The sequence below is a fragment of the Camelus dromedarius genome, chromosome 19, assembly GCF_036321535.1.
Source record: "Camelus dromedarius isolate mCamDro1 chromosome 19, mCamDro1.pat, whole genome shotgun sequence".
NCBI lineage: Eukaryota > Metazoa > Chordata > Mammalia > Artiodactyla > Camelidae > Camelus > Camelus dromedarius.
This window is the reverse complement of record NC_087454.1, coordinates 20,953,723-20,966,701: the sequence shown is the minus strand read 5'-3', so window position 1 is coordinate 20,966,701 and position 12,979 is coordinate 20,953,723.

Genomic DNA, 12,979 nt, shown 5'->3' with positions numbered 1-12,979 from the left:
ATCTTTGTCTGTGGTTGGAGGCCTAATTGTTAAGAGGAGGATATGAATGAGAGACATCTTACTCGGCCTTGTTTCTGATGTCACTAAGTCTGTTCCTATTTCTTGATTAACAACCTGATTTACTAAGTCATATTCTTAATTAGCTTTCAGTAAAACTGTGTGTGGTAGGTACACTTTATAATCTTTCATATCTAACAGTACTTTTAGTCTTTCTTCATGCCTGAGTGTTATTTTGAAAGGTATGCATTGATTAATAGAAAATATATATTTTTCAGAAGTTCCAAGCCTTTCTCATTATCTTAATGATAGAAGTATCTGACAGTTTAACATTGACTGTTTTGTTTGTTTTGTTTTCTCCAGTGGCTTTTTTTTAAAGATCTTTCTTTAACACGTGAGATTCTGAAATTTTAAAAATAATGTAAAAATTTAAAAAATATATGTAGGGATGTCTTTTTTCATTAATTTTGGCTAAATATCTGAAAGTCCTCATTTTATGTAAAGAATTAGGTCTTTTGTATCTGGAAAATTTTCCTTTACTTGTTTTCATAATTTTCCCCCTTCATTTTTCTGTTTCTGTGTCTAGCTCTGTTACTTGATATTGCTGGGCCTATTCTCTGTGTCTTATCTTTTCTACCATATATTACATTTCTTTGTCTTGTTTTTCAGGGAGAAAATTTCAGGGAGGTTTTCTTGATTTAATTTTCAATCTTTCTATTACATTTTTTCAATTTTTTTAGCTCCTCACTGTTACTTTTATAGAGACAGTGTCTTTTCACCGAAGATTTCAATTATAAAGAATTTAAATAACTAGCTTGACCTTACATAAACTTTCTCTTCTAAATCTGTGATAATTTTTATTTTATTTTATTCTCATTTCTTTTTCATACTGCAAGACTTTCTCAAACATTTTGCTCACCCTTCTTAACTTTGTCCTTCACTTACTCTACACCATCTAGTTTTATCTCAGACATTTTTTCAAACCTTCACTAAACTCCATCAGATTATACTAGATTCCCGTGCAATACTCTCATATTACCTTGTTATTTTCCTTTATAAATTCTTCAGAGTTTGTAATCATGTGTTTGTGAAGTTATTTCATATGTGCATATTTCCTCCTATTGGAGTGTAAATTCTTCAAAGACAATGAATATATCTGTTTTCACATTACTTTCATACACTCAGAATGTAGTATGTTATGCATTACAGCACTGCTACTTAATGACCATTTTTTCATTATAGATTGAGTTAATAATTATTAATAAAATTTGGGGCTTGTCCAGCCAATAATAAAATGAGCATCACTTTGCTTTCCTTTGCCATTATTTCTTGTTGCATACACCCTCTTTAGGGTTACATTTCTGAGGGATTCCTGGGTCTAGAACAGGATTTGGATACTCAGGGTTTCCTAACTGTAATAAAAATGAGGAAAACCTTAAAAACCAACGTAACATCAAGCAGAATGCTTCTTCTTTTTTCTTTTTGCTTTCACGGAATACCTAAAAATTCTTTGTATTATGGAAAATTTCAACTAAATACTATAGTAGGGAGAATAGTATCATGTATCAACAGTCTTATTTTAACAATGATCAATTCATGGACAATTTTGTAAATCTACCCACTTAATATTACAAGCATACTGGATTATTTTAAAGATAATCTTAGACATTATATCATTTCATTCATAAATATTTTACTGTGAAAATCTAAAATATAACAACTTTCTAGAGATATAATAACGCCATTACCATGCTTAAAATTAGGTAAAAAATTGCTTAATACAGTCAGTTATTTTTTTGATTGTCTCATAAGAATTTTTTAACAGTTGTTTTTTAAAAAAAAATTCCTAAAATTTGCATTTATTACATATCTGCATATATGTATATATACATATGTAATGTTATATATGTTGTATTTATAATGTGTTTTTAAGAGATTCAAAGTACATTTATTGTATACTTTAATCATAGATAAGAAAATAATATTAGCAATTCACTGTTCCATAGAAAATCTTTTTTTTAACATTTTTTATTGATTTATAATCATTTTACAATGTTGTGTCAAATTCCAATGTAGAGCACAATTTTTCAATTATACATGAACATATATATATTCATTGTCACATTTTTTCCTCTGTGAGCCACCATAAGATCTTGTATATATTTCCCTGTGCTATACAGTATAATCTTGTTTATCTATTCTACAATTTTGAAATCCCAGTCTATCTCTTCCCACCCCTACCCCCTTGGCAACCACAAGTCTGTATTCTATGTCTATGAGTCTATTTCTGTTCTGTATTTATGCTTTGTTGGTTTTTTTTTATTTTTTTATTTTTTAGATTCCACATACGAATGATCTCATATAGTATTTTTCTTTCTCTTTCTGGCTTACTTCACTTACAATGACATTCTCCAGGAGCATCCATGTTGCTGCAAATGGCATTATGTCGTCGGTTTTTATGGCTGAGTAGTATTCCATTGTATAAATATACCACATCTTCTTTATCCAATCATCTGTTGATGGACATTTAAGCTGTTTCCATGTCTTGGCTATTGTAAATAATGCTGCTATGAACATGGGGTGCAGGTGTCATCCTGAAGTAGGGTTCCTTCTGGATATAAGCCAGTTGAATTATCTGATAATGTAAATATTCTCCTGAAAATACACAGTAAGCATTAAATAATACATTTAAATCAATTTTACTTATTATATATTTCCAGCATATTAAAAAGTGATGACATTAAAAATAACAATATTTTTCTCTCGGAGTTGGTTTCTATATAAAGGTAGAAGTTACTTTTATAAATTTACTTAGCAAATCCTTTGTGATGTGGGTATTCTTGTCAGCTGTAGACCTATATGAACTATCATACCTACACTATATATCTGAGTATTTACTCTCATGTCTATTTGTAGAAGGAATCTAAGACTATGCCTATAATTTTAAAGCTAAGAGAAATGAAGATAGCCAATAAAAAGACATATGATGGTTTGAATACAGACAATTCTGTGTTCTAATTTTGCCCTATGTTACTTATTTAGTAAGGTGTTCTGAGGGTGACCACATAAGCCTTCTGAGCCTCATTCTGCTCATTTTTAAAATAGGGCTGTAACAACCTTCCTTACAAGTTATTATCTGGACTCAATGAGATCAATGGAATTAAAATTTAAAATAATACTGAGGTTACAGTTGCAGAAACTCAGTAAATTATCACAATTGTTATAATAATCATGAAGTGCTTAAAATTTTTGAATAACTTTCTGTTCATTTTTTTTTCTACGAGTGTAAGGTGCAACAATTATTATTTTGGTCTAAGTGTCTGAACTGTAGAAGATTTTAAAACCTGACATTTTAATCTTTTAATGATGATTTTTAAAATACTTCAAGTTGAAACAAAGACAGCAACAAAAATCAATAGATTATATATATATATATGTGAAATATGTCTTCTACACTACGCTTTACATAATCTCAATGTTTCCTGGAAATTATGCCTCATATAAAATATGCTGACCTTAAATAGGAAGGTCAACTATTTTAATTTGTAAAAGAAATTAATTTTAAAGACTCCAAAGTGCTGTTTAGTAAGTATACTGTTTTTTTTTTTTTTCACTTCAAAAACCAGAATTTTGTAACTGGCAGAGACATTTCCATTACATCAAAAACAACAAAATACCTAGAAATAAACTTAACTAAGGAGGTTACCTATACTCTGAAAACCGAAATGACACAAAGAAATGGGAAGATTTCTTATGCTCTTGGATTGGAAGAATCAACACTATCAAAATGGCCACACTACCCAAAGCAATCCAGAGATCCAACTCAACCCCCATGAAAATACTCACGGCATTCCTCACAGAGCTAGAACAAACAATTCCACAATTTATAAAAAACCACAAAAGACCCCCGAACAGCCAAAGCAATCTTTTATAGGTCTCTCTTTTTTTTTTTTCTCTTTCTTCTTTTTGTTCTCTTTTCTTATGGCTTGATAACTAGAGAAGGTCCTTGAACATCTGTTGTGAAGCTGGTTTGGTGGTGCTGAAATCTTTTAGCTTTTGTTTATCTGTGAAGTTTTTGATTTCTCCAAGTCTGAACCAGAGCCTTGCTGGATAGAGTATTCTTGTTTGTAAGTTTCCGCCTTACATCACTTTAAATATATCGTGCCACTCCCTTCTGGCCTGTAGAGTTTCTGCTGAAAAATCAGCTGATAAACTTATGGGAGTTCCCTTACATGTTATTCATTGCTTTTCTCTTGCTAATTTTATCCTTATTTGTTGTCCTTATCCTTATTTGTTGTCAATTAGATGACTATGTGCCTTGGTGTGTTCCTCTTTGGGCTGATTCTGTGCGGTACTCTCTGCGCTTCCAGGACTTGGGTGACAATTTCCTTTCCCAAGTTGGGGAAGTTTTCAGTTATTATCTCCAAAAATTTTCTCAGGTCCTTTCTCTCTCTTCTCTTTCTGGGACCCCTATAATGTGAATATTAGTGAACTTGATGTTGTCACAGAGTTCTCTTCAACTATCCTCATTTCTTTTCATTCTTTTTTCTTTTTTCTGTTCTGTAGTAATGATTTCCACTGATCTGTCTTCTAGCTCACTGATTTTGTTCTTCTGCCTCATTTAGTCTATTCTTGGTTCCTTCTAGTGTATTGTTTATTTCAGTGATTTTATTCTTTAACTCTGGGTATTTTCTTATATTTTCCAACTGTTTGCTAAAAACTTCTTTCTGTGCATCTATACTCCTCCTGAGTTCTCTGGACATCTTGGCTATCATTACTTTAAACTCTTTCTAAGATAAATTGTCTATCTCCTCATCACTTATTTCTTCTTCTGGGATTTTTATCTTGTGCCTTGGCCTGGGAGATATTTCTTTGCTACCTTATATCATCTATCTTTCTATGTGTTTGTGGATTCCTTCCACAGGCTTTGGGATTACTGTTATCTTATTTCCTGTATCTGCCCCTAGTGGATGAGGCTGGACTAGAGGCTTATGCAGGGTTCCTGGCAGGAGGAGCCAGTGCCTGCCCACTGCTGGGTGAAGCTTGGTCCTGGACCTCTGGTGGGTTGGGCTGTGTCTAGAGGCCTTTGTGGCTTAGGAAGTCTGCTGATGGGTGGGGCTGTGTTCCCAGCCTGTATGTTGTTTGGCCTGCGGCTTCCTACAGGCTGTTGAGGGGGATAGGTCTTGGTGCTAATGATTAAATCAAGATGTCAGCCTCCAGGAAAGCTCATGTAGATTAACACTCCCTGAATGTCCACCACCAGCTTTTATGTCCCCTAAGTGAGCCTCAGCTGTCCCCCTTGTCCCCAGGAGACTCTCCAAATCTAGCAGGCAGGTCTGGCCCAGGTTCCTATGAAATCAGTGCCTCTGCCCTTGGACCTGGTGCATGTGAGTTTCTGTGTATGCTTCCCAAGTTAGCAGAGTCTCCGTTTACCCCAGTCCTATGAGGCTCCCAGAGCCAAGCCCCCATGGCCTCCAAAACCAGATGCCCTGGGGTCTCCTTCTCCTTCCAGTGCTGGAACCCGGGCTGGGGAGACTGATGTGGGGCTTAGAGCTCTCACTCCTATGGGAGGGTCTCTGTGACTTAATAAATCTTCAGCTTGTGGGTCGCCCACCCAAGGGGTATGGGGCCCAATTATATCGTGAGCATGCCCCTCCTACCATCCTGCTATGGCTCCCTCTTTATGTTTCCAGTTGCAGAAGATCTTTTTCCTACGTTCTAGTCTTTTTTTGATGGTTGTTTAGCAATCAGTTGTGGTTTCATTGTAGTCGCGAGGAGAGGCAAGCTTGTGGTCCTACCACTCTGCCATCTTGACTGGAAATCAACATTTGTTTTGTTTGAATATGAATCCAAACAAAGCTTAACATTTGGTTGATATGTTTCTTCAGTATTTTTAAACATATAGTTTCTCTGTTCTCTATTTTTCCTTGCAAATTATTTGCTGAATTGATTTTTCAGTTGTGTAACTTTTAAATAATATTATATAAGATATTAATAAAGTCTTACTCTATGCATACAATCTGAAATAATTCAAATAACTCAATTTTTAAAGACTCGTATAGTTTAAAATCATGAGGGCTGATAGCCAACTTTGTTTACAGTAATGTTGTTTAGTGATCCTACTTTTAACTTTTAGTTGATTAAATAAAATAATTGCTCTTATTTTTTTAGAATTAAATTTAAGCATTTTAAAATTTATATTAATTTATTTATTCCTTATTTCTGATTTGTAATATAAAGGACATGTTTTAAAATAGTATAAGCTTATTAGTTTACACTGTTAATTTTACTATACATTCACTAATCATTCACACAAAATAAATTCTAATTAATTAATTCTGGTTTTGTATTGTATATTAATTATTTCAGCCCCATAAACTTTTTGTTATATAGCACTTATGATTTTACTTATTTTTTATTTTTAAATTTTTATTTATTTAAAAAATTGAAGTATAGTTGATTTACAATGTTGTTATATTAGTTTCAGGTGTACAACATAGTGATTTGATATTTTTAGATATATATATATTTTAGTTAAAGTATCCAGCAACCCCACTCCAGGGTATGTACCTGAAGAAAAGAAAAAAAAACTAATTCAAAAGATATATATACAAAACAGAAACAGACTCACAGACTTAGTAAACAATCTTATGGCTACTGGGGAAAGAGGGTGGGAGGGGATAAATTTGGGAGTTTGAGATTTACAAATGTTAGACACTATATATAAAAATAGATTTTTAAAAAGTTTCTTTTGTATAGCACAGGGAACTATGTTCAATATCTGGTAATAACCTTTAATGAAAAAAAAATGAAAATGAATATATGTATATATATGCATGACTGGGATATTGTGCTGTACACCAAAGATAGACACATTGTAATTGACTGTACTTCAATTAAAAAAAAGATATATGGATTCCAACGTTCATAGCAGCATTATTTATAATAGCCAAGCTATGGAAGCAACCTAAGTGTTCATCAATAGGTAATTGTATAAAAAAGATGTGGAATATATATATATGTGTATGTATGTGTATACACACACATATATATATACATAAAACTTAGGTATATATATATAAAATAGAATACCACTCAGCCATAAAAAAAATAAAATTTTGCCGTTTACAACAGCATTGATGGACCTGGAGGGTATTACGCTTAGTGAAATAAGTCAAAGACAAATGCTGTATGTTTTCATTTATATGTGGAATCTAAAAATTAAACAATTGAAAAAATATAAAACTGAGATAGACTCAGCTACAGAGAACAAACTAGTTGTTACCAGTGGGGAGAGGGGTGTGGGGAGGGGCAAGATAAGGGAAGGGGATTAAGAGTTACAAACCACTAGATATAAAATAAATAAAATAAAAGGATGTAACGTACATCACAGGGAATGTAACCAGTATTTTATAATAAGTTTAAAGGGGGTATAATCTAGAATTAATTTTAGTTCTTCTATTTAAAATTATGTGAAAACTTTATGAATGATTCCCTTTGACAAAATGCAACTACCACTAAATTTGCTTTCCTGAGTACTTCACGAAGAAGTAGCTTGTGTAGGTCAGCATTTGTATATTTCTGGGATGCTGATCATAACACCGTTCAGTATAACTCTATATTGCAATAACACACAAACACACACACACACTCACACCACACACACCTCCAAATTGCTGAGTTCTTCCCTTATGAATCATTGAAATTTACTTAAAGTTTCTTATTTAAAATCCTATTGCCAAAAACTCTTTTCAGCACATTTGTGCATATTCAGGTGACCTAAATATTTTTTATACTGAAATTTTTATTTTATACATTTGGAATCATAATTGTTGATATTTTCTTTCATTTAAAAATACTCTTTATTTTAGAACAGTTTTAGGTTCATGGCAAAATTAAGCAGAAGGTACAGATATTTCCCACATATTCTTGCTTCAACCAAGTGTATCCTCCACTGCTATCAACATCCCCTACATTTGTTACAGTTGATGAACTTACATTGGCATATCATTATTACCCAAATTTCACAGTTTAGGACTCACTCTTGATGTATATTTTATGGGTTTGGACACATGTATAATGACACGTATCCACCATTATAGTATTAGAGTATTTTCACTACTGTAAAAATCTTCTGTGCTCTGTTACCTACGTTGTCATGATCACTTCTAGTTCAGATTCCCTGTATTTACTAATTACTACTCTCTATATTAAATTATTCTCTTATTTCTACCTCAAGCTAGCTTTTTCTCCTTGAATTTTCCCTATCTCTTTCCCAAATTAAATACGCATAAATATCCTACATATAACATACCTTGACTAAAAATAATTGGCCATAGTGGGGTGGTGTGTCTACTGGCCATTGTATGTCTTCATCAGAGAATTGCTTACTTAGGGCTTCTGCCCATTTTTGCATTGGGTTGTTAGGTTTTTTTATTATTAAGTTGTAAATGCTGTTTATATATTCTGGAGATTAAACCTTTGTCAAGCACGTCATTTGCAAATATTTTCTCCCATTCTGTATGTTGTCATTTTGTTTTACTTATGGTTTCCTTTGCTGTGGAAAAGCCTATGTTTAATTAGGTCCCATTTGCTTATTTTTGCTTTTATTTTTATTGCCTGGGTAGACTGCCCTAGGAGAACATTGCTAAGATTTACGTCAGAGATTGTTTTGCCTGTTTGTTGTTGTTCTAGGAGGTTTATTGTGTCTTATCTTATATTTAAGTCTTTAAACCATTTTGAGTTTATTTTTGTTATTATGAGGGAGTGTTCTAACTCATTGATTTATTATGTTGAGATATGTTCCCTCTATACTCACTTTGGTTAGAGTTTTTATCATAAATGGGTGTTGAATTTTATCAAATGCTTTTTCTGCATCTATTGAGATGATCATGTGATTTTTGTCCTTTCTTTTGTTGTTGTGGTGTATCACATTGATTGATTTGTGTAAGTAGAACCATCCTTGTGTCCCTGAAATGAATCTAACTTGATCATGGTGTATGATCTTTTTTATGTGCTATTGGATTTTGTTTGCTAATATTTTGTTGAGAATTTTTACATCTGTGTTCATCAATGATATTGGCCTATAATTTTCTTTTTTGCTAGTGTCTTTGTCTGGTTTTGGTATCAAGGTAATGGTGGCTTCATAGAATGAGTTTGGGAGTACTCTCTTCTTTTCAATCTTTTGGAAGAGTTTGAGAAGGATCATTATGAGTTCTTCTTTGCATGTTTGGTAGAATTCCCCAGTGAAGCCATCTGGTTCTGGACTTTTGTTTGTAAGGAGGTTTTTTATTGCTGATTCATTTCTGGTGATTGTTCTGTTCAAGTGGTCTATTTCTTCTTGATTCATGCTTGGTGGGCTGTATGTTTCCAGAAATGTGTCTATTTCTTCTAGGTTGTCTTATTTTTTGCCATATAGTTGTTCATAGCATTCTCTTTTTTTTGTCTTTCTGTGGTATTGTTTGTATTTTCTCCATTTTCCTTTCTTATTTTGTTTATTTGTGTTCTCTCTCTTTTCTTCTTGGTGAGCCTGGCCAGAGGTTTGTCAATTTTGTTTACTCTTTCAAAAAACCAGCTCTTGGTTTGATTTTTTTCTATTTTTTAAATTCTCTTTTTAATTTATTTCTTCCATGACCCTCAATATTTCCTTCTTTCTGCTGACTTTAGGTTTCATTTGCTCTTCTTTTTCGAATTCTTTTAGATGATAGCTTAGGTTGTTTATTTGAAATTGTTCTTGTTTTTTGAGGAAGGCCTGTATTGCTATGAACTTCTCTCTTAGAACTGCTTTTGCTGCACCTCATAGAATTTGTGTGGTTGTGTTTTCATTGTCATTTGTTTCAAAGTATTTTTAAATTTCTTCTTTGATTTCATCATTGACCCATTGTTTTTTTTTTTTTTTAAGTAGGTGTTGTTTAATCTCCATGCTGTCATTTTTCCCCCTTTTTCTGTGGTTGATTTCTCATTTCATGACATTGTGGTCAGAAAGATGCTTGAAATAATTTCTATCCTCTTAAATTTGTTGAGGTTTCTTTTGTGCCAGAGTATATGATCTATCCTAGAGAATGTTGCATGTGCACTTGGAAAGAATGTATATTTTTTGAGGGGGGATGTAATGTCCTAAAAATATCAACCAAGTCCAAATATTCTATTGTATCATTTAGTATCTCTGTTGCCTTATTGATTTTCTGACTGGAAGATCTGTTCAATGATGTTAATGGGATGTTAAAGTCTCCCACTATGATTTTGTTTCCATCAATTTCTCCCTTTATGTCTGTTAGTATTGCTTTATGTATTTAGGTGCTCCTATATTGGGTGCATATATATTAATGAGTGTAATATCCTCATCTTGTATTTCTCCTTTAATCATTATACAATGTTTTTCTTTACTTTCTTTATGGCCTTTGTTTTAGTCTATTTTGTCTAAAATCAGTATTGCTACTCCTGCTTTCTTGTTGTTTCCATTTGCATGAAATATCTTTTTCCATCTTCTCACTTTCAATCTATGTGTGTCCTTCACACTAAAGTGGGTCTCTTGTATGTAGCATAATATAGGTTTTTGTTTTATTGTCTAATTTGCCACTCTATGTCTTTTGACTGAAGCATTTAGTCCATTGACATTTATGAGAATTTTTGATAGATGTGTGTTTACTGACATTTTGAACTTAGTTTTCCAGTTGATTTGGTATTTCCTATTTGTTCCTTTCATTTTCTTTTTGTGGTTTGATAATTTTCTTTTGTATTAACTTGGTTTCTTTTTTGTTCTTGTGACTCTATTGTATGCTTTTGATTTGTGGTTACCCTATTTATCAAGTGTATTAACCCATTATGATATATGTTTGCTTTAAACTGATAGTCATATAAGTTCAAACACATCCTAAAAAGAACAAAAAAAAAAAAAAAAAAAAGAAAAAAATCTATATATTTTTTGCTCCCCTCTACCACCTTTAATGATTTTGATGTCTTCTTTTACATCTTCATGTTTATTCTACTGCAATTCATTGTAGATATTGCATTTCCAATCATGGTTTTCTCCTTTCTATAGCGTTCTGCTTCTTTTCTATTTAGAGTAGACCTTTCAATATTTCTTTTAGGATAGGTCTGATATTGCTGAATTCTCTTAGTACTTGCTTATCTGTGAAATTCTTTGCCTCTCCTTCTATTCTAAAGGACAGTCTTGCTGGATAGAGTATCCTAGGTTGCAGGTTTTTCAAATTCAGAACTTTGAATCTGTCTTGCCACTCCCTTCTGGCCTGCAATGTTTGTGTTGAGAAATCAGCTGAAAGCCTTATGGAGGTTCCCTTGTAACTAATTCTTTGTTTTTCTCTTGCTGCCTTTAGAAACATTTCTTTATCTTTAACTTTGGCTATCTTAATTATAATATGTTTTGGTGTAGGTCTATTTGGGTTCTTCTTGTTTGGAACCCTCTGTGCTGCCTGTACTTGGATATCTGATTCTTTCTTTAGGTTTGGGAAGTTTTCAGTCATGATTTCTTCAAATACCCTTTTAATGTCCTTTTCTCTCTTTTCTTCTTCAGGGACCCCTATTACATGTAGATTGGCATGCTTTATATTATCCCATAGGTCCCTTATATTGCTTTTGTTAGTTTTCACTTGCTTTTCTGTCTGTTGTTCTGATTGTGTGATTTCTATTATCCTGTCTTCTAAGTCACTTATTCGTTCCTTTGCATTATCTAGTTTGCTTTTGACCGCTCTTATCTCAACCATTGAATTTTCTGTTTTTAATTGGCTCCTCTTTATAATTTCTATTTCATTTTTATTGTATTCTGCATTTTTATTTACAGTCTGTCTTATTTCCTTCAGTGCTTTTATCATTCCCTTTTTTGAAGTTGTGATCTAGTAGACTATTGAGGTCTATTTCACTGATTGTTCTTTCAGGGGACTTCTCTTGTTCTTTTTATTGGGAATAGTTCCTCTGCTTCTTCATTTTACTTATATCTCCCTTGCATTATGGATTATGGAGTATCAGTTATATACTGTGGTCTTGAAGGGCTGTTTTTTTTTTTTAAGAAGATGCTTCCCTGTGTAGACTGTGCACCTCTAATAATTTTGTCACAGGGTCTGTTGTTAATATGGATGGTTGCCACATCTTTGTTCTGTGTGTATTGGCTGTTATCCCTTTGATTGTAGGTGTGGCCAGTGTTGTGGTGACCAAAGCCTGCCCTGATTGTTGAGCGGGGTTTCCATTTTGTTCTATGGTTGTCACAGCCCTGACAGGGGCTGAATCTGTTTCCCTTTTGTTGGAATGGAGGCTTCCAGACCCATTTCTGAACTGTGGTGCATGGTAGGTGGGGTTGGGGTATCCAAGTACTCTTTGTTGCAGCTGCCCTTGTCCCTGCTTTAGCTGTGGGGATGTCAGTGCTCTGCTCTGGTGGCCCCCCAGGTTCTCTGCCCTCAGAGCTACCAATGCAGATCCATCAATATCTGACTCACACACCTGAATTGAGGCATGCTATTGGATTAGCACCATCAGCAGCACCATGTCTGAGTATGGTATGCGGGTCTGCTGAAAATGATGCTCCTATACTCGTCCTGCTGTGTGCCAGAACTCCACTCCTTGTTCATTTGTCTTAGAGGCAAGGGTCCACAAAGTCATCCATAGAGCAAATTGGTCCCCTCTGCCTAGGGCTGTAAACAAATCTCAGTCCTGCTTACTGAAGCTGTGGAGCCCCTGGTTACAGATTCAGCTTTCAGCTGCACCTCTGTCTGGAAGCTGTGCACCAGTGAATATGGGGGCTATGGCTGAGCCCTGCGTTTCTTCTCACAAGAACATGCCAGTGATGGTGCTGCTGGCCTGTGGAGACAGTGACTATGACCCAGTTGTGTTGTGCCCCTCCCCACAACATGCACTGGCAGTGTAGCTTTTTTTTTTATGGGGGACCCAGGCTATTCTGTTCTGTATACGCTCCCAGCCATGGCCCACAGCACACTCCAGCCCCCTGAAGCTGACACTCTCCACAGTCGGC